The 27529-nt window shown below is 41.0% G+C and overlaps 1 long non-coding RNA gene across 1 annotated transcript in view; it reads left to right on the top strand.

Moving 5' to 3' along the window:
* The window catches only part of LOC102081918 (uncharacterized), a 105730-nt gene that overhangs the window by 45365 nt on the left and 32836 nt on the right, over positions 1 to 27529 (top strand). The window contains exon 2 of the long non-coding RNA XR_003215843.1: positions 1119 to 1209. This is a non-coding gene — a long non-coding RNA (uncharacterized LOC102081918). The remainder of the gene's footprint in view (positions 1 to 1118; positions 1210 to 27529) is intronic.

Raw genomic sequence — 27529 nt, 5'->3', positions numbered from 1 at the left:
CCTGCCTCTTTGACTTGATTGTTGACACTTGCTTCTTGCTACATGCTTCTAGGAACAGGAAGCTTATTTCACAACCAGAGATTTTCCCCCCTGGTGGCCAGTAAATAGAATGCTGGTTCAACACATTTCTGCATTGGCTTTACTTATCAGATCTGAAAGTGGCATCTGTGTTTTTATATTGGTTATGTTGATAACTTGAAGTGCTGTATCAAAAAGGTGGCACTTCAATAACCACGTGTAGATTTTTGCAGTTATCTTGAAAATGCTTGCTCTTCTTTTTTTAATACCTATTCTTAATGAACTGCCAGAAACAGTTGGACCATTTGTCTCAGATCATGGGTCATTTTCATCTCTGCTAATCTGAAGTTATTGAGAAAATAATCCATTAATCTGTGAGAATTTTAGCAGCCATGAATTTGAAAACGGTGCAGTAGAGTGTTTACTAAGCTCTTGCAATAAAATGTATTGTGCTCAGCTTCTTTTGGTAACTTTACTGCACTGGTTTCAAGAAATGTAAATCCATGGGTATCCATGGTAAAAGTCAATGCCGAAAAGATGGTAATAGTGGATTAAGTGGGGGATTTTTTTTTTTAACAAAAGCTGAAAATTAGTATATACTGCCATCAGACCAACAGTTTTTCTCCATTTCTAATTGTCTGGGTTAAATCAGTCTAAGCTGAGACACTCAGGTCATATGTGACCTACAGAGAAAAAAACCAGCCAGTTTTAAACATGTTTCACCCGGCACCTTCATCACCTCTCAAAGTTTTCAAGTTCTCATTAGATAAACAAATAATTACAGTTTATGTAGTTGCAAAGTCTTTAAACCCTGACCTTTGCTGTTATGTTTCTTTTCTTTGCTTTAAATAGGTGCATCTCTGCTATCAGCTCTGCAACAAAAAGTTGTGCTGTGTAAAACAGGACAGCAAAAGCTGGAGAAGGATAGGAATGGAAAAAAAAGTCCAGTATAAATAAAGAGACAAGCGAGAAAGAGGTGGGAGGGATGGGAACGGAAAGAAGGATGAGGTAAGCCCTATGGGAGAGGAGCGCTGAGTTGCTAAACCTCTCCAACTCCTCCTCGTTTTTTGCCTCAGTCGGTCTCTTTCGTCTCTTTCCAGGGTGAGACGATACGAGGTGAGATTAACAAAAAGAGGATCAAGTGCTAAGGGGGAAGGAGTGACATCAGCGGTGACATCAGAAGGGAGAAAGGTCAGAGGTTAAGCAGATGATGGCTTGTTTTTGCAGAAAGGACAAGAGTTGATGCCTTTGGAATTTATCTAAGGTGAAGACCTGGGAGGCGAGGCGTTCTGCTTCGTTTGTTTTGACCTGAACTCATGGGTCATGCGTGGGTGTCCACAAGCCAGCCCGTCGGGTACTTCCCCAGGGGAGGAAAGCGATTTTAGATGAACTTTAGCCTCCCTCCGCCCTGCTGTTACCCCCCTTTTGCTTCAATCTGAGTTTATACACCCTTGGGCCTGCTTGTATCCCATGGTGTGTGAGTTTTTTTGGGATGGAGTCAGCCCGTCTGTAAACTATGTCTGACCCTGTGTGTCTGGAGGGTTCTCCCTGTGCAAATTGACACACACAGACACACACAGAAACACACACACACATTCATATTCTCACTAAAGAATGCGTCTTTAGTGGGGTACACATTGCATGAAGCATGATGTGATGACTTGCTTCTCACTGAAAGGCGTCTTTATTTGTTCCCATAGCTTCCCGTCATCTCATGTGACACACACAGAATGATACGGACAGTGTGAAAAGCACTGGTTGTGCATACAACAGCAATTTACACTGCACATGCTTTTGAATCACTGCACAATTTCCACTAAATCACGGGTGGATTATAATGACTCAAATAATCTGGATGCAATCTTGGCACAGGCCCAACTTCAGCACACAGACTTTGTCCACACTGTAACACAAAGTATTACTTTATACTGATGATCTATAAATGTCATCAACAGAACAATACATACAGTCTTAAGGAGTCAAACACAGGTTTCAATGTAAATAAAACAGCAGAGAAAATGTCCTACTTAAAGTACTGACTTTCTTCTTGCATTCCATGGAGAAAAATAATTGATCAAGTCATTACAGTCTGCCAGACGGTTCTGATTCAGTGGCCACAAGTGACAGGCTGTTCACGCATCTCTGTGCTCTCCTTAGTTTATTCCTTACATCCCATTTGCAACAAGGACTGTTCTCCTTGGCAGGTGCTGACAGGAAGCATCAAGTAGTCTCAACAGTATACAGAAAGTGTTGAATATAATTAAAATTCAAGGTAGTGCTAACACTGCTGCTTCACCACCATCGCTCATCTCGATGGTCCACCAGCTAATATTTTTGGCTGGCCTGAACCTTTATGTGTATTGCCACCACCAGGAGTCTCTCAGGGCTGTTGTTGGCAAAGAATAAAGTACTTTCAGAGCCAAAGAGTAGACAGTTGAAAGTCTTTAAAGGTTTATTTCCAATGAGTGTTGAGCAGTGATGGACAGTGGGAAAAATGGGTGTGTCCCAAACACTACTGGTGAACCTGGGTGGCGACTGTAGAGAGGGAAAGGGACAGTTAGGTGTAGCTGGACTAAGTTTGTGGATTGTAGTGCTATGCCATACTGCAGATTTTGATCCTATACCAAATAAATGCAGAGCTGCTATTGCCAATACAAATACCGATACTTTTAGAATAGAATAGAATAGAATAGAATAGAATAGAACAGAACAGAATAGAATAGAATAGAACAGAACAGAATAGAATAGAATAGAACAGAACAGAACAGAATAGAATAGAACAGAATAGAATAGAATAGAACAGAATAGAATAGAATAGAATAGAATAGAATAGAACAGAATAGAATAGAATAGAACAGAATAGAATAGAACAGAATAGAATAGAATAGAACAGAATAGAATAGAATAGAATAGAACAGAACAGAATAGAATAGAACAGAACAGAATAGAATAGAATAGAACAGAACAGAACAGAACAGAATAGAATAGAACAGAATAGAATAGAACAGAACAGAATAGAATAGAACAGAATAGAATAGAATGTAAATAAATATGAAACACGAAAACATTCAGACATTTTTCATTGTGAATGTTTGAGGTATATTACTTAGAGCAGGGGTGGGCAACTCCAGGCCTCGAGGGCCGGTATCCTGCTGGTTTTAGCTATTACCCTGGCTCAACACACCTGAATCACATGATTAGCTCGTTACCAAGCCTCTGGAGAACCTCAGGACATGTTGAGGAGGTCATTTAGCCATTTGAATGAGCTGTGTTGGATCAAGGACACATCTAAAACCTGCAGGACACCGACCCTCGAGGTCTGGAGTTGCCCACCCCTGACTTAGAGGATAGAAAAACAGTATCAGTCCTATCAAGCTAGTATCGATCCAATAGGGATAAAGTGTTGGTATTGATACTATCGATATTTGGATCGATCGGCTCACCTCTAATAGATTGTAGCTGTTAAAAGAGTTCGCAAGCTGAGGGCTTATTTGTGAGTGCAGGTGAGAAGAGCTTAAGGTAGAAGTATCGGTGAGCAGGTGGACATGCGGTGTGAGCAATTAGGTATCCACGGAGAATGGGCAGGCTGGCGAGTGGCAGTGCAGTCGATGAATCCACTGGACTGTGAGAGTGACAAAGGTTTGAGACCAGCTGTGAGCTCCTGACTCCTCCAGTGTACACAGGGTGATTTTCTCAAGAACAGGTAACAAGCTTCAGGCTTTAACCTGGGGTTAAAGGCAGAAACACAGGGAAGCCAACTCAAGACTGAGTGAGCCAAGTCTCCATCACTGTGGATGTGACAAATTGGCAGAGAATAAAAGCCACAGCTGGTACTTAAATACACAGTCTGAATGGATTTACAACAAGTGTGGAAGTACAAGCCTGAGAAGGGCAGCTCCACCCAAGAGCAGGACACAGACCAGCCCAGCTCTCCACCTGAAAGAAGAAAACACACAGAGAAAGCTCATATCTGCCCAAACAGTGACACGTAATTTGGGATAGGTACCTCTGAGTGGTCCTGGAAAAAAAAATACTTTAAAATCCAAAACAATATCTGCACGTGCTGTTTTAAAGAGCCCAGCAACCTCGCAGAAGCCAGATGAAAAGCAGCTGAACAAAAGGAAAAGGTGATGACAGATAAAAGTCAGGCCGTGCAGGCTCTTTCTGGCCTACTATGTTGCTGATGAAGTCGTTGTTTGAAAAAGCACTTTATTTTCTGATAGTTTTAAAGTTGTTACCCACCCACACCTCCACAAAACCCTGTGGGAAGGCCCTGTATGTAACCCAATGAGAAGGCTTCAGCCTGTCTGCTTTCACTGCTTTGTGCATGCATTTTTGTGTGTGTGTGTGCGTAGCTGCAAAAACCTGCAGCTCTGACATAGACAGAACAGAAAAACAGACGAGACGGTCGGGGTGTAACCTGGTCGCTACATTTGTATAAGTGAACAAGGAGGTGTTTTTATAAAGTCGCGTCTGTTAAAACACAGCAGACAAATGCAGATACTCTTCACAGGCCTGCACCGCTGTGTACGCGCCGACAAACAATGCTCTGAAGTAAGTTTTTAGTTACCTCAAGGGTTTCTCTGAGAAAAACTTCCAGGTACTTTGGATGGAAAAAAGGGTGCAGTCCACCTGGAAACTTGAGATGGAAGCATTAGCCTCCAGGTCAGCATCTAGGTCATCACAGGAGCCAGGACTGTAGCACTGGCACCACTGCTGACATGCAATGCTTTGCCAGTCATCTAAGAGTGCCTTTTCTCTATAGGCTGTCTATGCTGCCTTCATTTTGACTGCCAGACAGTTATATTCAGCTTTTAGCCTACATCCTTATGATTTTTGAATTGACGAGCATGGTTGCAGTTTGACTCCTGTGTCTGGCCGGGGCCTTTCTGTGTGGAATTTGCATGTTCTCCTTCCATGTGCATGGGTTCTCTCCAGGTACTCCGGTTTCTTCCCTCAGTTCAAACACTTAGCGGGGTTTAGGTTAATTGGTGATTCTAAATTGCCCATAGGTGTGAATGTGAGTGTGAATGGTTGTTTGTCTCTTTGTTTCAGATTACCCCGCCTCTCGCTGGGATGGGCTCCAAGACCCCCTCCCCCTCAAGGCTAAGGGCTACCATTGGTTTTAGAGCCCTAAGCACATGCCTGCATCGCCCAAGTAGTAATCAGTCCATGATTAAATTTACTCACATGTGATTGTACATCTGTAAAATCATCTTTTTTTTTTCTGTTTACAAGCCAGAAAACACGGTGTAATTAAGGTGATTCATGTTGGTTTACTGCAACGATGAGCTTCATTATAAAAAAAAAGTATATGATGACAAACACGAGGGCCTGCAGCGGCTTACTGTAATATTTCGTGTAATTCATGGAATGTATAAAACGAGTTTCATTGCCGTATTGAGAATAACATCTAATGGTACGTGGTGTTTTTGGCTTGTGCTAATCACTGTGTTTGTTAATAGTCTCCTTAGAGGAAGGCACATTTCTCTCCCAGTCCCTAATGCAATAAAAGGCTCTTAGCAGCTCCTTCAGATGCATCAGGACTGTGCTTTTCCCTATTTCCTTTTGTATGTCATTAATTTCCATATTTAATTAGCTCGGCTCATTAAACGGCATGCACGCAGGAATGTATGCAGGAATAATTGCATGCAGCGTTATAGACACAAATTATCCATAATGTTCTTGTGTGAGTTGTGACAGAAGATGTAGGCCTTGTTGATTAGTCCACTCTAATAGACATGGCACTTGATTTGTTTGTCTTGTCACTGTGTGTGTGTGTGTGTGTGTGTGTGTGTGTGTGTGTGTGTGAGAGAGACAGAGATAATACGAGTATGGATGTGGGTACAACTCTACCCTTGGGTGCTTTGGTGTGCATGTTGTTAACGTGTAGGTTTCATGTGTGCGTCTGCTTGTGTGTGCGTGTTTGTGCCAATCTAGCCGTCAAGTCCAAACCATGTTAAAGAGCGAAATTACCCATCAGCTCTAGTAAAAGCATGGCTGACAACCTCTAATCACGGTCACGAAGGAAAACAAATCATTGTCGCATGTGTGCAGGCGCACATGCATGCACCCCTGGCCAGGACAAAGATACTGGGTGACCCAACAACCCTCCCACCCCAAACACACACACACACACACACACAAAGATCCTTTTGTGTTTCCTCTTTGGGTCATTTTTTTAAGTGATACCCAAGAGTGAAACTTTACCACATCGCCACAAACGAATGAGGGATTCTCCCCGGGCACGCTGTCACCCACTCAAATATATGTTTACAGCTTTTACAACGAGACATTCAGAGAAGGAATATAGGTGATTTTTAATCATGTACCACCACGGAGAGACATGCATGAATGACTCTGACATTTACAATTAGCTGTTGTCAGCGGCCAAAGGCAGTAGTGCAATTTAGTAGGTGCACATTACTGTCGCAAATGGAAGTGACAACAATTTGATATGTTATTTGAAAGTGGCGTGATAGCGAATTGTATTTGACCCTGTTTAAGTGGGCTCACTCTTGATAGGCGAACGCCTTTTATTCAAAAGAGATAATTGGTTTTGCAAAATGTTGTTCACACAGACGCTGAAAAATTTTTTTTCTTTTTGTTTCTTTTTCCATTTTTGGAGGCAAAGTAGCGGCTCTGATTAACCTTGTCATAGTTGTTGACATCTCACGACCACGCAGCTCTTAGATTCAGCGCACTCTCCTGCATCAAATGGTTTTTTTTCCCCCCTGCGTGCCAAGGATAAGTGTTAAATTAGTGTTTTTCTTTATCATTGTTCTTCCCTTAACAGATGCTTTCACAGTGGAGACAATATTCTTCCAAGCGGGGCTGAGGAGTGCGAGGGTAAGTTTCTGAACCAGAACTTCTGAGGCAGCGATAGTTTATGACTCAGGAGGTTGAGTGAGAAGCGGGGAGTGCAGTTGGGAATGGCACGGGTGGGGGGTGCAGCGGGGGTGGGGATCGGTCATTCTGGTCTCTTTGGTCTCCTTGCTGTGGTTTCTTCCCATTTGGCTTGCAGACAAGTGTATTGTGCATGGGGCCTCTCTGATGTGGTGCTGTGATGATGAGTAAGCACACATATGATGAAGTGGGTATGTGTGTGGTATCCAGAGCTCTGCCTGACACATGGCCATGAGGAAATTGAGAGACAGGATTAAAAAGCGAGGGGGAGGGTGGTGATGGAATATATATCACAGAGCTTTTTACAGGCCAGGCATTTCTCTCCATCTAATTAGAGGACAGTTGTGGGTTCTGCTGGTTACGTAACTTCTGAAGATTTCCTGGTGAAAAAGTCATATGTTTAACATGACACATCTGGGTAAATTATTCAGAGATTTTGGAGGATGAACTCACTTCAACTTTACCCAGGTTTTCTGTTCTTATTTGCTTTAATCATATTGAAGACAGACATGGGCCACAAGAAAACAACAGTCCCCTTTTCAAAGGCTTCATGAGTCTGTCAGCCAAAATGTCATTTTCTCTTATGAAATTGATTCACTTTTAAAGCTTTCATACATTTAGAACAGCTTTGGACAGCAGCACAGTACATTGTTTTGTTCCGATTGTTAATCAGGCTTCATTACATTTCATATTACACTACAGTGCTGTGAATTTCTTACTGCTTTGCATACTGTTTCAGATCATCAAAGAAATTTTAATATTAGACAAAGATAACTTGAGTAAATAAAAAATGCAGTTTTTAAATGATGATTTATTTTATTAAGGGGGAAAAAGTTATCCAAACCTACCCAGTTCTGTATGACAAGGTAATTGCCCCTCAAAACTTAAAAACTGGTTGTGGCACCCTTGGCAGCAAGAACTGCAATAAAGTGTTTTATGATAACTGGTAATGAGTCTGAGAATTTTGGCTCACCTGTTTCATGTCATGCCAAAGCATCTCAGTCTGATTGAAGTCCCAACTTTGACTTGATGACTTTTAGCCATTCAGAGGAAGACTTGCTGGTGTGTTTTATATCATTTTCCTGCTTCATAAGCCAAGTGTGCTTATAATTAAGAGGACGACCTGATGGCTGGACATTCTTCTTTTCTGGTAGAGAGCAGAAGCAAGTTGTTCAGGTCCTAAAGCAGCAAAGCAGCCGTGAACCATCTTCATGTTTGACCGTTGGTGTAATGATCTTTTTTGTGAAATGCTGTGTTAGTTTGGTGCCAGATGTAACACGACTTCAACTTTTCTCTCGGCAACAGAATATTTTCCCAAAAGTTTTGAGGGTAATCAAGGTAAATGGATGTTTTTAGGTAAATGTGAGATGAACCTTGTGTTCTTCTTGGTCAGCAGTGGTTTTCTCCCTGAAACTCTCTCATGGATGCTATCTTTGACCAATCTCTTTCTTATTGTTGAGCCATGAACTCTGATCTTAACTGAAACAAGTGAGGAGTAATCTTGGTAGACTGGCCACTACTGGGAGGGTGACCACTGTTCCAAGTTTTCTCCATCTGTGGATAATGGCTCTTACCGTAGTTTTGTGAATAAAAGCCTTAGAAAAAAACTTTCTAACCCTTTTCAGACTGATAGATATCAATGTCTTTGTTTCTCAGCTGTTTTTCAGTTTCTTTAGATCGCATTACGATGTGTTGCTTTTTAAAATCTACAGACTAAGACTACTTCCTAGTCAGAAAGGTTTTATTTAAGTGATTTATAGATAGATTAGATATGACAGTTCTGTCAAGTCTTAGTGTGGCTAAATAAATTAAATTCAGATTTCCAAAAAATGTGGTTAATCACAGTTAATTCATCATTTAACAATAGGGGTAATTAGTTTTTCACAGCCAGTTAGATTCGGATAGCTTTTTTATTCTAATAAATGAACTCTGAAACTCTGATCTGAAATATACAAAAAATAAGAAATCAAGAAAGGGGGCAAATATTTTAAGAGCACTTTGTAAGCTGGCTCTTCCAATCTGTTAAATACTCCCAGTTTGTTACACAGATTTACTGACTCAAGCTTAACTCACCTATTTTCAGGTCGTGATGATATCACTGTGCCATCATCAGGGTTATGTCTCAGCTAATGAGTCATGTAAAGCATCAGAGAACGTGCTTCAAAATTTACTTTATCTGTTTCCCACACAGACCTGAGCTGTGTGGCTGGTTTGTTTGTTTTTCCTTTTTATCATTTCTCCTCATACATCTGAAAGAATCATCATGGCATCACGCAGCTTTGTAATGGACAGTCATTCACAGTTTGGAAGTTCAGTTCACTGGAAAGCAGCCAGGTAGCCCCTACTGATTGGCTCACTGGCAACATTTCTGGTTTTACAGTAGGTGGTCTAATCTATGTGTTTGTCTATAAAGGATTGTGCCCTATGGTGGGTAAAGACCCGAGAGCCAAAATATAAAACTGCTAACTTTATAAATGACTATAAATGCTTTAAAAATTTAAAGCAGTCGAATGAGGATGGATTTTTCCAGTCAATGGATTTTTCACAACTTGGCAACACAAAAGCTATTTTTAATTAATGGCCTATATCTTGGCTAACAGTAATTAGTAAGTTATTATTGTCAGAGTTCCTTCAATCAAAAAACACATGAAAGATCAAGACACGAATGCTTCATTTCCCAGATTAAGTGCTAATAGATACATTGGCAGCTCTGTTATCATTATGCTGTCATACTGACAGTGTTAACATAGTGAATTTTGGGGTCCAGTTGCTATATTCATCATCTCAGTAAGCATGTTAGCACGCTAACATTTTCCAAATGCAACTTAACAGTCAAGCTGTGACTGTATCTTATTAGTTTTAGAAGTATCAGCCATGAACACATCTCAAGCCCTGAAAACAACCCCATATGCCAATTGTTATCGTGACCTTTTTTTATTGTCACCTTTATACAGTGCAGAACACAGCATTCTAGCAAATGAATTTTTGGAAGCCCGTTTCCGCCTATGGAAAAAAAAGCATCCAAATTTCGACTTATTACCTCGAAATTTCGACTTATTAACTTGAAATGTTGAGAAAAGTAACTCAAAATTTCGAGTTAGCTCTGCCAATCAGTAATCTACGTGGAATGCGCACTGAAAACCGGATCGCAACAAATTGGCGCTTTCGAGAGTATGTTTGCTGATAGTAACGCCATGTGATTCAGCTAATAATACAAGGATTTCATCATTTGTGAAGCTGCGCTGAAAATAATCAGCAATTTGTGCATTGAAGACTGGCTGTAATACTGGTAACTTAGCTGTAGCATTTGTAGCTGAGGGCTTCAACCTCCGGGTAACAAGGAAATGATGTCATTCACGTAGATTACTGATTGGCAGCGCTAACTCAAAATTCCGAGTTAAGTCAAAATTTCGAGCTACTTTTCTCGAGTCGAAATTTCAAGTTAATAACTTGAAATTTTGAGTTATGGATACTTTTTTTTTTTTAGTGGCGGAAAGGGGCTTCCATATGTATTTCATGTTGTAAAGCATGTGTTTTTATCCAAACCATAATCTTTTCCTAATCCTAGTAAGTCATAATGTCATACAGTATAAATGGTCATCTCATGGTAAGCTAACCTCAGAAGCCACACCCACTCACAAATCAAACATGTTGTTTACAAGCGGCAGCCAATCAGAAGACTGTGGGCTTAAAGGGAAGGGGGAGGGGAATGATAGCTAGATCAAAGGTCAGTAAAAATAAATAAGGATTATTTTGAACTTTATATTATTCATATCTAGTTTAGTAGAAATCAAAGAATTAAAAAATGGAAAATACTGAGTCTTTACGCTAACACCAATGCACACTGAACATAAAGTATCTTCTCTCTGAAATATATACAGACGCTGCAGATAAGGTGTTAGTGGCACATACGCACACATATATGGCTTCAGAAATGCCAATCCGCACCACACTTTTCTTTACAGAGCGAAACAACAGTCATTAGAAGATGTAATGGATTAGCCACGGGTAGAGTGAAGGGAGACAGAAAAGAGAGGGAAGAGCAGACAAACCAAGATCGAAATGATGGAGATTGGCAGTTGGGTAAAATGGATTGGATAGACCGCTCTACGGATGAGGAGACAAGACGGAGAGCTGATGCCTACCGCCGCAGCGAGAGATAATGGAAACTGATTACAGAAAAAATCAACAAGGTTTCTCTCATTCCAGGAGTACTGCTCGAAAACGTGCTGTTAATATGATTGGTGAGGCCCCAGATCCTGGTTAAAACTGATTGTCACTGCATTTAATCCACAGCATCAACAAGTTCTAAATATGGAAAAGGAGAAAATACCCCACAAGGTGACAGAGGATAAAACTGAAAACTGTGAGCTGGAGAGATGGGGTGAGAGGAATTGCAGTTGTTTTTTGGAGTTCTCTGTGCTTCCGTGCGGCCTTCTCGTCAAAAACAGCTCTTGTGTTTATGCAGCGCATACTCTGGCTTATGTTCATCTGAGGGAGTCGAGGAGCTGCAGGAGACAAACAGGATGTCTGTGGGAGGACAGATGAGAGAGGGTAAATCTGACGAGGAAGTTTGTGTATGTGTGTGTGTGTGTTAATCCCAGGAAGGGCTTCCTCTGAATCTGAGCTGCTTGGGAGCTCTGTGGGAGTTCCAGACGTTGACACGAGAAAAAGCAGGGGAAGAGAGTAAGAAGAAAAGAGAACGGGAGAGAGAGAGAGAGAGAGGGGTACAAGAGAGTGAGAAGGATCAAGGAGAGAAGCACTGCTGAATCCAACTTCTAAAGCACACACACACACACACACACACACACACACACACACACACACACAACACGTGGGGGAAAACCACCCACACGGAGGGAGTTGCATTAACGGCAGTGGTACTGGTGTCATTACGAGCGGATGATGATGAGCACAGACCCACTTCATCGACACACAGCCTGAATCAACTCAAAAGGTTTTTCCTCAATCAAGAGCTACTCACAACCTCTGACTGAACAAACATGCCATCTGACCCGGAGCGAACGGTTAGCGCAATCAACCCTCAGTGTTTGTTTTTGTGCCAGGTGGGCGGAGCTTGTGGCCGGACACCAAAATTACAGATCAAAACAGCTCTTATGTCAGTTTCAAGCAGTGCAAAGTATGACAGCGCTGGGTTAATTAGACCCAAATGACGAACACTCAGATGATCCCTGAAGGTAAAGGTAAAAAAAACACTGGTGACACTTTTCTCTTGTTAAATCTCAGAAACTGTGCATGAATTGCTGTGATCATCCAAAGAAATGATTCAGTTCAATTCAATTCAGTTTAATTTATATGGCACCAAATCACAACAACAGTCACCTCAAGGCTCTTTATACTGTAAAGTAAAGACCCAACAATATTACAGAGAAAACCACAACAGTCAGATGACCCCTTATGAGCAAGCACTCTGTGACAGTGGGAAGGAAAAACTCCCTTTTAACAGGAAGAAACCTCCAGCAGAACCAGGCTCAGAGCAGCCATCTGCTATAACCAGTCAGGGATGAGGTGAGGAATCAGTGATAATAAGTAATGAGATGCAGAGTGGCAGAGCAGGTCACCTACTAACTAAGATTGATGGTTTGATCCCAGTCTGCATCCATGTCTTTGGGCAAGATACTAACCCCATGTTGCTCCATCGGAGTGTGAATGCATGCGAATGTTAAATAGCAAGCACTTAAAAACAGCATAGTGTGAATGAGTGAATGTACAAGTTGTGTAGATACAGATAGAGCAGAAAAGTGCAATATAAGAACCAGTCCATAAACACATAGAGAGTAAAGAAGAACAACTCCAAGGAGAGGCCCTTAGTAGCCTAGGCCTATTAGACAGTAACCAAGCGAAGGTTCAGGTCTCCATCATCTTGGCTCGGGCTGAACTTAAACAACGTAATAGATAACGACGGATGTTATGGTAATGTCTTTAGTTTGTTTGTAACAAGACAAAACAAGGTCTTGATAGGATCTTCAAATTAATGCAGGAAACAAACATTTACAGAATTTAACTCTGATTTTACCTGCGGCATTTTGTGCAGTAATGTTTGCATTACCCAAACCATGGTATTCTAGCAACTTATAAAACATGGCGATCTCTTTGATAACAACTGAGAAACTATGCCAGCCTTAAAAAAAAATCCTCTTCACCTGTCAGTGATTTTAATGTTGTGACTGACTGGTGTGAATTTTATACCATACGTGAGTCTATTATGCTCCAGTGACATTAAGTGTGCGCTCAGAGAAGGCTTGTATATTTAAAATGCAGGTATTCCTGAAGATATCATCGGACCGCCCAAAGATACGGCCTTCGTACTGTTATCTTACCTTACCACACGCTGTGTGTGGCTGGGATACTTTCAGAAAATAAATTAAAAAAACAACAACATCTCTCCAGCTAACAGTTATGGTGCCCTTGAAATCGTAAAAGGCCGTTCTGAGACAAATTAGCAGTTGTAGTCGTTCCGCTGGAACCCCTGCTGTGCCAGTCAGCAGTGCTCCCCTCTGATTTAAGATTATGAGCCTTCAGTGCTCAGCCGCATTCACATGACAACTCTCTCCATTCACATGCTTTATGGAATCATCACTGTCGCCGCCCAGCAAATGAGCGCAGCAATATTTAGGACAAATGCCACAGTAGAATGGCCCCGCGAAACAATGCTTTTGAATATTTCATCACTCTGGAAAACCAGATTAAAGCCAGGGGGGGAAGATGACAGCACTTTCCCAAAGCTGTGTGGGTGTTGCAGGGTTGTACCTCGCAGGGAGGTACCGGGATTTAGCAGCAGAAGCGCAGAAGCGTTGCTGTGGCTGATGGGTTGTTTGTGTTGCAGGGTGCAGTTTCCTCAGCGCAGCGAGGTCTGGCTGCCAGAGAGGCTGCGGAGTGCACTGGCTGTGGCCTCTGCTGACTGGCTTTCCACACAGCGTCTGTGGAGGCAGAGATAAGCGGTGACACACACACGCACACAAAGTGCACACACATTCTGTTTGACGTCTGACGTCATGAGTGGATTTTGTGGGCCTGTGCGAGTGTGTGATGTTTTGTGGTTCATCTATTTTTAAGAGCCAGGGGCCATATGGGTGAGGTTCCAACAGGATCCTGGGGGCCAAAAGTTCAGAGAAAGACAGAGAGAGAGAGAGAGAGGGCTGAGTGGCAGCCTGTGTGGATGAAAGCGAAGGCAAGTGGATGAAAGGCGCTCCGGATGACAGTGAAAACTTGCATGAGCTATAGCTCCAAACAGCCTCATATGCAGAACATCACAGCTGGTTATTTTCCATTTACTTCCATTGCATTTTCATAGGCTGCGGTCACAGAAAACAGAGCACCATATTTATTATTAATCCAAACAGCTCCCTTCCTCCCACCGGGTCTTCTCGCCCTCAAAGCTGTGCAACCCTCCCTTGCCTCGGAGAGCAGGCCAGCCTCCCTGCGAGGCACCTCCAGGTAATGGCCTGTGAAATGACTGGGCTTTTGTTGCTTGGGACACTCGCTGGAGGCCCGGGCAGCTTATTTATGGAGCTGCTGTGGTCTTTCTCCTGGCCTCGACACCTATAAATACACGGGGAAGGTTAGCTTGCTAAAACAAACAATGATGTGAGCCTGGGACGTCTGAAATAGAATATGCAATTCTGCAGCTTAGCCCTCTATAAAAAGAGCTGCAGTCTATCTTTAGGTGGGAGGGGAGGAAGATTTAGAACTGCGGTGCGAATGCTGTTTCAGCTCTAGGGATGACTTCAATACATAATGAGATGGTATTAGAGTTTAAGCTTTAATGACCTGAACCGTAGATGCAATGGACCTTCTACCCTACCAGTGCAACAATGTGTACAGTGGAGTTTAAGGCAAGCGCCGTGTTAAAGCAGAGTTCATTTCCTGTTATAAAGATGCAGTGCAGCCAAAAGTCATATTTCTTGGAATTTTCTTGAAAATCAATTAGACACACCTGCAAATGTGCATGACTTATGCTAAGATTTTTTTCTTTTTAATTTAAATCTCCACCTAGCTTTCATGGCCTCGAAAAAATGTAACAGTCAAGTTGTATTTGGAAGAGACTGAGGTGTCAGTGAAGTAGGTGTTGGCAGCCGGGTTCCATATGTTAAACCTGGACAGGTTTCAGCACATATACACACACACACGCACTGACAGTGGTAGAAACGGTAGATCTGCATAATGGATATACAAGGGCCTCTTGTTAGTGTCTGCTTTTAGCCAAGCAGAGCTGAGCACACAGCAGACAGGACTGGAGAGCAGCCCAGACCTGGAGATGGCAAACGTGGTTAAACTGATAAAACTGTCATTACTATGTTGGAGGCAGCTGGGGAGGTGCAAGGGCGAGAGAAAAGGAGTAAGAGAAAAATATGAGTAAGAGAGAACACATCCTGTCAGGGTTACTGGCTTGCAGGCTTTGGGTTTAGACCAATATCCTGGGCCGATATTGATCCATCAGATATCGTGGTTTTGATATTTTGTGGTCCCTCGCAGCCCACAGTTTGAAAATGTTTCCAAGAATTTCTATTGACTGACATGGTATTGATTAAAAAAAAAAAAACTATAGCATGTGAATCAAAGAATCAAACACATAAATTGAGTCTGAATGATATAAACTAAAGTCAAAAGGGTCTTACAATCAGATTGGAGTACTGGATTTGATTATGATGAAGAATCAAAGAAATATAGACTCAATGTCCACTTCATTAAATACATCCACTAAACTGCTCCTTGAATGTGAGTACTTAATTAGTCAATTACATGGCAGGAACTCAATGAACTTAGGCATATAGACATGCCGAGACCAACTACTACAATTCACACTGAGAAATAATCGGGAAATAAGGTGATTTAAGTGAATTTGACTCCAGCGTAGTTGTTAGTCGAGCCGGTCTTGAGTACTCTTTCTTTTGCACTGTTTTTGCTGCACAACCATCTCTAAGGTTTACAAAGAATGGCCAAAGAAAGACAAAATATCCAGTGAGCAGCAGCTCTCTCAGCAAAAATTTCTTGTTGATGGCAGAGGCTCAGAGGAGAATGGCCACATTGCTTGGAGCCGATTGGAAAGTAACAGGAAAATAACCACTCGTTATAACCAAGGTGTGCAAAAGAGCATCTCATGCACAACACTCCAAGCCTTATTACTTCATGTATGGCCTTCTGCTACTCTTAGCTGTTGGGTACCACTCCCTGAAAGATGTACCTAAGAAAGTGGCTGGTGAGTGTATTTCTAAAATCATTATCATATATGAAATATAAGATCATGATTCTGCTTCTGTTCTGTTGTTTTTGTCATGTTTTGCTGCTTCTGTGCGCAGGTATTGCCCTGAATGCAAACAGACCGGAAGTGCAACAAGTGGTGCAACATAAATGATACAACCCCATGAAATTTTGGCCACTGAATGAATTAAAGTTATATATCTTCTTAATATATATTTTCTATGGAAAAAGACAACTGGACATTTTTAAACTGAAACAGTAACCTGCAAAATACTGAATATTCAGGAAGTGAAAAGTGATCAGACATCGCATTAAGTTGTTTCTTTGAGCTTGTGCTTATTTGCATTCACTCTGATTTGATTTATTTTTGGACGATTCCTTTGTTGAATAATTTGGACACAAATTTGATTCCGTACAAAACCAGCTGTTACTTTAGTGAAAACAAATTTATCAGATTCGCTTTTGTCTTCATTTATAATGAAGCAATTTGCAATTTCTCCATGTGGACAGGATTTAAACATAATTCATGTAGCATTAAGTAGTAACTTATATTATCTTGTGTTTTTTTCACATATAGTTTGTTTACATTGTCTTCCAAACTGACATTTTTTCTTTTTGACAGTCTACATTTCCCACTAAATCAGTTTAACAATATTCAGTAACTTTATTAAAGTTATGTCTCTCACTTAATGAGTTTGCAATGACCAAAAAAATATGACCAAACCAATGTCTTAGTGTCTCACTCTGTGTTGGCATCAGTGTGGGAGCTGCTGATTCAGCCATATGAATTTCACTGGTTAAAATGGAGCTTTTCCTTTTCTGATGATCTGATTCTGCCTCACAGGTATTTTTTCGCGCTGAACAAATGATGGTGTGAGTGAAAATAGTTAAGTTTCTTGCTATCAGCACTTTAACTCTAAAAATATCAGTATCGGCCTTGAAAACCCATAAAGGTCAAACCCTAGCAGAGTTAGCTGCTGTAAAATCAAACATGCTGTTCAGCCGTGCTGAGAGAGGAAAAGGGGTGCAGTGCAAGGGAGGGAGGAGGATGGTTTGGAAGGTGTTATGTTGCAGTGTGGTGCCAGGGGAGCTGTGAGGCTTGGCAAAGAAGTGTGTGTTCACATCCCCAGTTTTCCTACTGCTGCTGGAGAAAGGGGAGGGAAAGAGCATGAGGGGAAGAAGGGTGAGATAAATGGAAAGACAGTAGGCGGGGAGGCTACGGAGACATACGCCAGGGACAATTTACCCATCTATCACTCCCCAGCATTAATCAAAAGCTAAATGTGTGACTTGGTTGCGGAAAAATCCCCAGCACCTTTGGTTCATCGTGTCAGTATGTGCGCACATCTTTAAAATGACAGCCCCTCAAAACATTTTCATCCCAGGTGTAAATAAACCACACTGATCCGTCCTGCCGGATTTACAACTCCAGCTGACCAGATATGGCTGCAGGTTATGAACATGTAAGATTTGAGTCTGCGCTGCTTTGCCCCAAGTGGCTGGCTAGCGAACGCTTGTAAAACATTCTCAGAATTACATGAGCATGCACATTTAGACAATAAGAGCACTGATACAGACGCTATCTCTTAGGTTACTGTATCAAAAACCCTCTGACAGTCTGACACATTTTAATTTAGTGCACTAAACATGTAAATTGTACATACAATGTGGACATAGCCACTGTGACCATCAACCATTGGTTAGTGATGTCCTATTATGAAGCTTAAAGCTGAACATTTTCTCCGTGCAGTCTTGGTTCTTTGAAACTGGACCCAATAAACAATGATGGCGGTTGTTCGCTGACTTTATGGTAAATGGCCTGTATTTATATAGCGCCTTACTAGTCCCTAAGGACCCCAAAGCGCTTTACATATCCAGTCATTCACCCATTCACACACTGGTGATGGCAAGCTACGTTGTAGCCACAGCCACCCTGGGGCGCACTGACAGAGGCGAGGCTGCCGGACACTGGCGCCACCGGGCCCTCTGACCACCACCAGTAGGCAACGGGTGAAGTGTCTTGCCCAAGGACACAACGACCGAGACTGTCCGAGCCGGGGATCGAACCGGCAACCTTCCGATTACAAGGCGAACTCCCAACTCTTGAGCCACGATCGCCCCGACTTTAGTTTGCTTTGTTGTCCTTGTCTTTAATGACCTGTAATTTTTTATGTTATTGAGACAAAACAAACAAACTAGTGCTGTCAGCACTAATCTCATTAACATGACGTTAACGCCATAACTGGATTAACGCCGCAAATCTCCGTTAGCGATTTAGCGCGGATCACCCCGTGCGTGGGGCTTGACGCCGCTAACGCGTTAACGAGCTAACCACTCTAACGCGTTGACGCCGTTAATGTCATTTTAACGAGATTAATGCTGACAGCACTAAAACAAACAAACAAATAAACAAACAATAAACAACTTACTTTAAAAATTATCTGTACTTTAGTAGCATAGCTTCTGGGCTACTATGCTAGCTTCTAAATTCTCCAATATGCTAACTGCTAGCTGCACAGTGGTGCAGAATTGGTATGATCAATAGGATGATAGTGTTTATTTATATATACTGTTATGGTAAAAAAGAAAGTATACCCCAATTCAATTTTAAGGTCTTACTTATGAGAATATAACTTAAAAAAATCATCAGGTGCAAAGCAGGCAGGTATACGCAGCCTGAGAATAACTACCGCGCCATTGTTTATTCAAAAATTAAGCCAAAATACAGAAACAATGAGTAAAAATCAAGTACAACCTTACTTCTTTCACAGAAATTAAGAGCGTAATTTAAATAAATTAAATGAAATGATCATTAGAAAGTGATAAGAAAAAGTGGTGCATTGTTGAATTGTGAGTTGTACTTAGTATTTCACACAGTACTTCAATATTTTGGCTTTGCTTCTGTTAGATAAATAATGCCATGAAGAAATAAGTCATGTGTTTTGTCAAAATGAGGTTGTATTTAAATAATCTTGGAAATATAAAAAATTAAAACATTTTTTTTTAAAAAATTGAACACATTAGAGCCTTAGAAGTGAAAAAGAGCATTTTTTTTTTTTTTTTTTTACCACAACCTTTAAAAAAAATCGGATATCTGCTTTGTGGATATGATAAAACTCTGTGGAGATGGAGGAAACAAAATCATCAAGTGATTATTCATCACTTTTTATGCATTCATGCATCATCAATAACAGTAACACCTTTCAGTTTATTCATATTTATGCTATATGTTATTAATATCGAAAATAATGACACACTGTAGCTACTTTAATCCATTGCTGTAAAATAACTGATTAAAATAGTAAAAAAACAACTTTGTCTATTTTGCATGGCAAGAATAGATACAGTCCTGCAAAATTCACAGCCATTTTGACATCTTTATATTTTCCTTCTAAGGAACTAGACTTTTTTGTAGTTTTTCTTTGATCGCTTTTTCACTTATTCTCAGAATGTAAAGGAATGTTTTCTTTTTCTTAAGCCACTAAACACTGACCTGAATACTTCAGGCATAAAAGTGGCATCGCACTCTAACATCTCTAACCAGTGTTGTGTCTTCACATAACAGACAACTTAGCAAAAAACATTTTTAAATTGTGTCTTGTATCTTGTAGCAGTCTGTCTCACAAGCACATCCCATCTCTTTAGATGAATCTATGAAAAATATCATCAATGACAGTTTGACAGGCGTGACTCGTATTTTTGATTCTCATAGAGCTATTAGCCAAAAACCTGGCATATCTTAACATGGTGTGCAGCGTGTCCTGTAAAAAATTGAGGAAATTGGACAAGTGGAGGAAAAAAGAAGTGGCAGTATCTGAAAGTCATGTAAGGACCCAAGAAATGCATCTGGCCTTTCATTTGATCCATCTACTGTTCAGTGAAGCCTCATCAGAAATGATCTCAGTGGAAGGTTGGCTGTCAAGAAGTCATTCTTAAGGAAGGTAAACAGCAAGCAAAGGCTGAAGTATGCAAAATTATCACAAGAACTGCTAACAGGTCTTATGGAGTGATGAATCTAGCCATCTGTGTCTACAGCCATCTGTAAAACATGATGGAGGCTTTGTTGTGGTTTGGGTCTGCATTTTAACCAGTGTTGTTGGAAATCTTGTCAAAACTGATGGACTTATGAACACAAAAAAGTACCATCACGTTTTGATCCACTGTGCAATAAAATCTGGAAAGCATCTGATTGGCAATGACTTGAATTTTCAGCATGATATCGATCCAAAACACACTGCTAATGCAGCAAAATCATACCTTGATAGAAAAAACACACAATACAATACTATCAGATATACAAGATTTGCATTATATACTATATTTCCATGTTTGTTTGCAATACTCTCTATTACTTAAAAAAGGTCATTTTTGAAAAACTGCAAGAAATCTGTATATTATCAAGCGACTAACAGTCAATGATTCTGTTACAACATCTTTCCTTCATTTAGCACGTCAGACAGAAATTAGACACGTACTTGAAAGATTGGAAACCTGTGGAAGAAGGATGTGTGGGAGTCTCTTTTTTGGCTCCGTTGTTGCATAGCTTTAATAATACGAAATCTGACAAAATGCTACATTACTCAGCTCATGCTTTTGATTTATTGTGTCATCTTTGCATCAGTGGTTGCTTTTGAACAGAACAGGTACAGCTAGAAAAAACTCTCCTCTCTTTGTGTCTTACATTGCTACACCATATTGTAAGCATGATTACACTGACATTCAAGGCTCATTTGAACACCAGGTACATGTCTGTCACAAGGCTGTGTAAAGCTCAACATTTTGCTTTAGGAACAAAAAAATATCTTATTGTATGAAAGAAAATGAAATCAAGATGTGTTAAGATGAATATTTTTACAGTGTACTTGCCCATTAGCGCAAAGCATTCTGCAAGCAAACACACAGACACACAAATACCGAAGCAGAAAGTAAAACAGACGCCCAGAGGCTCCCATTATACTGCAGAGTGAAGTCAGTTGAGGTCATTAGGATGATTTTATGAATACAAACTACTTTAAATGAAGTATTCATGAGGAGAGTCTGCACTCGGACCAGTGATTAGTGCAAGATCTCTTTGTTGGAACGTTTAATTAGTCTCCCACCTAGCATGGATACCTAATGCCGCTTTTTAAACACAAAAGAAATAAAAGGCATTGATCGAACGCGATCAATAGAATGTTGCCTCTGGGACTGTAGCGTTTGAACATTCATGAACATTTGTTGCTCTAAAGTGCTGTTCTTCCCCTTCCCCTTGTCCCCTCTCCTGTGCGATACCCATAGAGGGTAAGGGGTGAGTTTAGGTGAGGAGGGAAAATCAGTGTGATGACACAAGAGTGAAACTGAAGGTGTTGGTGCGGAGGACCGCCGCGCTGTGGTTTGGGATTGCTGCTGATGTAAAGTGTGATCTGTCTGTCACTTTGACTCACTGTCAGCAGTGTTTACCCCCGTTAGATGCCTCACCTGCTGCTGGGATGTGGCCCACAGCGTGGTGAGAAGTGCCACAGACAGCTTGTGTCATCATATCCAGGGCTTGCCCTATTGGCTGTAATCAGCAGGCCACGCCCCCTTTTACATTCAGAACCAAAACACAGCAATTATTCTGCTAGGTGCCAGCGGGTGTGCATGCACTTTACTTTTTCCCCTCTTAGAATGAAACGACTCTGTTGCCTTGCCGCAGCTGTATGCATGAAATGATGTCACCAAGTTTAAATTTCCTCATGGAAGCAGAGTCAGTGTTTGGATTAAACAGGTTTGACAATGTAGATGACAATACAATGATTTTCTGAATACAGTTTTTGATTAAAAAATGTATTTGTTGCACTTTTTGTAGCTGCATAAATTACAGACACCAACTGCTTTAGTTTAAAGAGAAAAAAAGTGGTGTCAAAGTAATGACATCATGCTAAACCGTGTTTTTTAATTTGCGCACAGAGGCCCATCTGTAAAACTGGGATCACACACACACACACACACACACACACACACACACACACAGTTAATTTAATACATCTCACTGAATCATCACAAGAGCCAAGTACAGAAACCTGGTCACATAGTAAGTGATGACATATGGTGAGGGGAAGTAAACAGTTTCCATTTGGTGAAACTTAATTCTAGATTTTTTTTTAAATCCTAGAATAATTTTCACATTTGAACACACTTTGTTTAAACACAGTTATAAAGCAAATTATTTATGGCTCTCTTATTTCTGGAATTACTGCATTTGGTTGGAAACAGAATGTTAGGATTAGAGTGCCACATGACCTAAAATCACAACATTGAATTTCAGATTTGTTTGGTGGATTTGAATAATATGTGTAACATAAGAAACAGAAAGGAATTCAGGTCCTGATGTTTGCATCTGTATATTGCATTTTCTTGAGGTTGAGCTTAACCATGGTTAGGCAGATGACTGCCCGTCCCTGAGCCTGCTTCTTCCAGTTTCTTCCTGTTTTGCTTGCTTCCTTCCGGATTTCCTAGTGTTTTGCATATTTAACACAAGTAAACACAAAATGCAGTTTTTAAATAAATAATGATTTTATTGATTAAGGGAGAGAAGTTATCCAAACCTACCTGGTCATGTGTGAAAAAGTAATTGTCCCTCTTGTTAAATCATGAATTAACTGTGATTAACCACATTTTTTGGAAAGCTGAGTTCAGTTTCACTAAACACACTCAGGCCTGATTACTGGCAGACCTGTTAAATCAACAAATTACTTAAATAGAACCTGTCTGACAAAGTGAAACGGGCTGAAAGATCTCAAATAGCAACACATCATGCCACAATCTAAAGAAACAACTGAGAAACAAAGTCATTGACATCAATCAGTCTGGAAAGGGTTACAAAGCCATTTCTATGGCTTTGGGACTCCAGTGAACCATAGTGACAGCCATTATACACAAATGGAGAAAACTTGGAACAGCGGTGAACCTTCCCAGGAGTGACCAGCCTGCCAAAATGACCCCAAAAGCACAGCGATGACTCATCCAGGAGGTCACAAAAGAACCCAGAACAACATTAAAGTACTGCAGGCCTCACTTGCCTCAGTTAAGGTCAAAGTTCATGATTCAACAATAAGAAAGAGACTGGGCAAAAACGGCATCCATGGGAGAGCTCAACGAGAAAACCACTGTGGACCAAAAAGAACACAAAGGCTCGTCTCACATTTACCAAAAAATCATCCTGATGATCAACAAGACTTTCAGGAAAATATTCTGTGGACTGATGTGACAAAAGCTGAACTTTTTGGAAGGTGTATGTGCTGCTACATCTGGCATAAAGCTAATACAGCATTTCATAAAAGGAATATCATGCCAAGAGTAAAATATGGTGGTAGCATGATGGTCTGGGGCTGTTTTTCTGCCACAGAAAGACTTGCTGTGGTAAATGGAACCATGAATTCTGCTGTCTAACAAACCACCCTGAAGGAGAATGTCCAGCCAATTGTTTGATACCTCAAGCTGAAGCACACTTGAGTTCTGCAGCAGGAGAATGATCCAAACCCCACCAGCAAGTCCACCTCTGAATCGCTTAAAACCCCCAAAATGAATACTTTGGAGTGACCGTGTTAAAGTCCTGACCTGAATCCGATTGAGATGCTGTGACATGACCTTAAAAAGGCAGTTCATGCTCAAAAAACCTCCACTGGGCCTGAATTACAACAATAATGCAAAGATGAGTGGGCCAAAATTCCTCCACCAAATACTGACAATTCTGTCAAAGCTGCTGAACTGTCACAGACACTCAGGAAGTGACCTTTGTCAATAGTAACACAGACTCTGAACTCTTCACATGTGGAGCCTTGGGTATAATGTTTATATTTAAACATTATACCCATGCTAAGCTTAAATTTTTCCAAGTGTGCATGGTTAATTTTATGAAGGGGATTATTTTAACCAAAACCTAAACATAAGCAGCCACTTATTTCAGTCACTTCTAGCTGACACACCTGTAACCTTTTAACCACCACAACAGATGCGCCAAGGCACCAACACCATAGGACACCTTGTGCACATCTGTGTGAAAGCAGCGTTATCTGACAGAACGGCGACATTCGTTGCTTTGAAATGAAAATTTGTTTGTTCTAGATTTAAGTTGATTTAAGTGAACTTAAACGGTACTGCCAAATCTGATCTCCAAACTCAAGCCGAGACTCAAGGCTATATTTTTGTTATTTCTTCTTTAAATTCAAAGTTATATGCTTGCTTAGGAAATATTTTCTGCATGCCAGTCCCCCCACAGTCTCTCCACACATTTCCTGCCTATCTAAAGGCCTCCATAGATGTTTCTTTCTTCATAAAAGGTAACTGTTTGACAGCATTAGTGGGCCAAATCAAATATGGCACTGTGGACCAACAGAATGAAACATATTAGATTTATTCATTTCAGTCAGTACTTACTACAATCAATTACTGGCTGGAACTGTGAAGTATGTTAAAGCTTTTACTAGCTTGTTGTGATTTGGTGCTATATAAAAACAACTGAATTGAACTGAATTGAAGTAAAGCCAAGACTTGACACATGGCAGTAAGTACAACACAAAACTTTGTACAGGTGTGACAGCCTTCAAGTTTAAACCTACAGCAATTAAAAACCTTTTACTTGCTAAACCTTTGAAATCAAAGTAAACAAGCAAGTGAAAATTACATGAAGTTAAAAAGTATTAAGACCCCCCCCCCCCCCCAAAAAAGGAAAGAAAAATATGGAGGTCCAAACAGGAGGCAGAGTATAGTCACCTGACTAATGATCCTTATGGGGATTTTGTAGCACTGAGGTGGCTGATTTGTGATGGCACAGATGCCCAGATGCACTGAGAGGTCAAACGCACTGCAACTTAAGAAAATGCCAGCAAATAGAAAAATGCTTCAAAAGTATACAAAACCCAACAGGAGATTAGTAAAACACAATGAAAATGGGAAAAATTGCCATAAAAGCTAAAAAACAAACACAAACAACAAAAATAGAAAAACAAAATCTCACAAAATACAACAAAGTGTTTTTGGGGAGTCAATAATGTGACGGATCGGCTGAGGAAGTGAGAAGCTAACATGAAATGGCTAATAGTGAACCTGTATTAACAGTCTTCTATGAATGATGTGATTACCTGCAACAACACAGATGAATCCTCTGCTTCTTCTGAGTGTATCTCACTGCAATCCTTTGCATGTTTTGCTTGTGTTTTGCATGCTTTTGCAGCATTTTTCTGTTTTCTTGTGCTTTCTCAAGTTGCAGTGCATTTGACCTCTCAGGGCCACCGTCCAAAAAGGCACCTGAGTAATCAGCATTACGCGACTCCCCCTGGGGACGAGGATGAATTGGCCTCGTGAACAGTGTTGCCAACTTAGCGACTTTGTCGCTATATTTAGCGAGTTTTCAGACCCCCTTAGCGACTTTTTTTCTGAAAAGCGACTAGCGACAAATCTGGCGACTTTTTCTGGTGTTATTGGAGTCTTATTTATGACGACTTTTTGACGTGAAAGCGCATATCGCTCCTACTCTCAACAAGCAGCGGGTGCTGCCGTGGGCACCTCGCCCGTGCCAAAGCGCTCATAGGCGGAGGATAGTCCTCACGCAGCTGCTATCATGTTAGGAGACGTTCACCCCTATGCGTTCAAACTGCAAATGAATCGCGCATGAGCGAAGCCGCTGCTCCCGCACTGACTGTAACGCAGTCAATTCTTCTTTCAATGTTATGCTGTTTTGTGGATCACAAGGTTTAAAACTACTCATAAACACACACACACAAAGTAACCCCACCAGAGTGCCGATTTTGGGTCACTTTTGCCAGTCCAAGCCCAGGAGCAGGGTTGGAATTGTGACATTAAAAAAAACAAAACAATAATTGCTAAAAGAAATTTAATTTGTAGTTCTAAATAAATTCTAAATGCATTTAGGACGTTTTTTACTCACTTTATGTCTCTTCCATGATGTTATTTCTCTCTCCAACAACGTAGTTACATTTACATTAGCATGACCAATTATGCAGATTAGGCGATGACGTCATTTAGTGACTTCTAGCGACTTTTAGGACAGCCAATAGCGATTTTCCTTACTGAGGAGTTGGCAACACTGCTCGTGAATATCAGCAGGGATTTGAAGAAGCCCTCTTCTTTTTGGATTGGTTTGTTATATTTCACACATTACTGACTGTTAAAATGCCAAGCTAATGCAACAGGCAGTTTTTTTTGTTTGCTTTCTGCTTTGCGTAACACACGGGGGCGGGGGGCATCGAGATAACGGCTTCAAACTCTGCCCTCAATCGTAGCTCACCAACGTAACCACAACTACCTGTAACTTTACTTTATGTTGTTGCACAACACTTAACACTAATTCTCTTGCACAAATTATTAACTTTCAGACAGAATTTACTCCTGCAGCGATGCCCACCCCCACCCCCACCGCGGAGAGCTCTGTAGACCAGTCTGACAAAAGTTCTGCTTGTTGTCTGATGCCGATTTGACTGCTTTTGGCAAAGCGCTCCTCTCCTAATGATGATGTTTTACAATTAGCTGTGAAAACTGTGCAAATGTTTTCCCTCTTCTTGGCAACTGTTCTCCTTGGCAAAAAGCACTATGTTTAGAGAGTGCATGTTCTCGGCCAAATCAACATTTATGATAGACTATCCCAGATGGGATGTTGCAGATGGTCGCATGATCTGGCCTCTTCTGGGACAGTTTCAGGGCCTACCCAAACAGTGTGCAATAATTTGTGGGGAAAAAACAGAAATAAGACGTCCAGGAAAGTGTGTGCGTGTTGCATTGTTCCCAACGTTCAGTGCAGTGAATACAGATAATGGTATAACTTTGAAACACAATCAGACGTCTTCTTACTTTTCTGAGTGAAAATAAAAATAATAAAATAAAACCCCTGAAATTTAGATTCATGCACATTCTGTATCGCTTCTTCTCTAACCCGCCCATAATTGCACACATATGCACAGACACGCACGCGCATAGGCAAAATCATTCATATCCGTTCAGACATTTACTGCAGCTGTTATGTTTGTGGCACAGCCTAACTGCAGCGTTAATCATTTCTGCATGGTGGAGAAATCCGCCCATCCCTCTCACCCATCTCACAATTAATCCATATCCTCCACGCTTGGAAGGGTTAACACCGTGGGACGACAAATTATTCCCAACCATCTAGGAACCCGTGTAAGTGCCTCTCCGGCTACACACGGATTGATCGATTGCTCTGTTTATCAGTCATAAAACTATTAACAATCCATCTTTCTCTCTCCCCTCTCCACTCTTTCTTCTCCATCTCTTCTTCCTCTGCTTCCAGAGCAGTTTTGCGTCTGGATGATTATACATTCATTAATGCATGGGTAGTTGTGCGTTAGTCAAATGATCCATATGCGACGGGGGGGTGCGTCGAACACAG

Source organism: Oreochromis niloticus, linkage group LG22, assembly GCF_001858045.2.
Source record: "Oreochromis niloticus isolate F11D_XX linkage group LG22, O_niloticus_UMD_NMBU, whole genome shotgun sequence".
NCBI classification, from domain to species: domain Eukaryota; kingdom Metazoa; phylum Chordata; class Actinopteri; order Cichliformes; family Cichlidae; genus Oreochromis; species Oreochromis niloticus.
The sequence above is the reverse complement of the archived record's forward strand: the minus strand, read 5'-3'. Positions and strand labels throughout refer to the sequence as shown.